The following is a 481-nucleotide window of genomic DNA, read 5'->3' as shown; positions in this document are numbered from 1 at the left end:
CACAGCAGCCATGGGCAGCACGGCCCCTCCTCACCTGACCAGGGCCAGGCCCCTGCTGCCCTGCTCTGTGCCAAGCACTGCTCCTGCAAGTGTCTTCCAGACAAAGTTTTCAGGTGAAGGTGTCCTGGCAGCACTCCCCAACAGTGAATTACGTGTAGTTTTTGAAGCTGATGAAGCTGCTGAGCAAGTTGTTCTATGCCAACTGGCCTCAGCACCTGGCAATGTAAATTAAATGTGTTCAGGAACTATGAATTTAGTCACACACTCCTGTCTCTAATTTTACACAAAGCAAGGCATTATAGAGGCAATGCAGCATGACACAGTGACAGTTTGATTACCAAAAAGAGAAACGGTTTGAAACACATTTTTTTAAGCTTAGGTTTTTTAAGTCCTAAGCAATTGACAGAAATCTTCTCTGCTGTATTTCAGGCCTGTTCAGGCTCATATCAAGTGCCTAATTCTGGTGAGGGTGTCCATGTTT

This window comes from Geospiza fortis, unplaced genomic scaffold, assembly GCF_000277835.1.
Source record: "Geospiza fortis unplaced genomic scaffold, GeoFor_1.0 scaffold387, whole genome shotgun sequence".
Classification (NCBI taxonomy): Eukaryota; Metazoa; Chordata; class Aves; order Passeriformes; family Thraupidae; genus Geospiza; species Geospiza fortis.
This window is presented reverse-complemented; position numbering follows the sequence as displayed.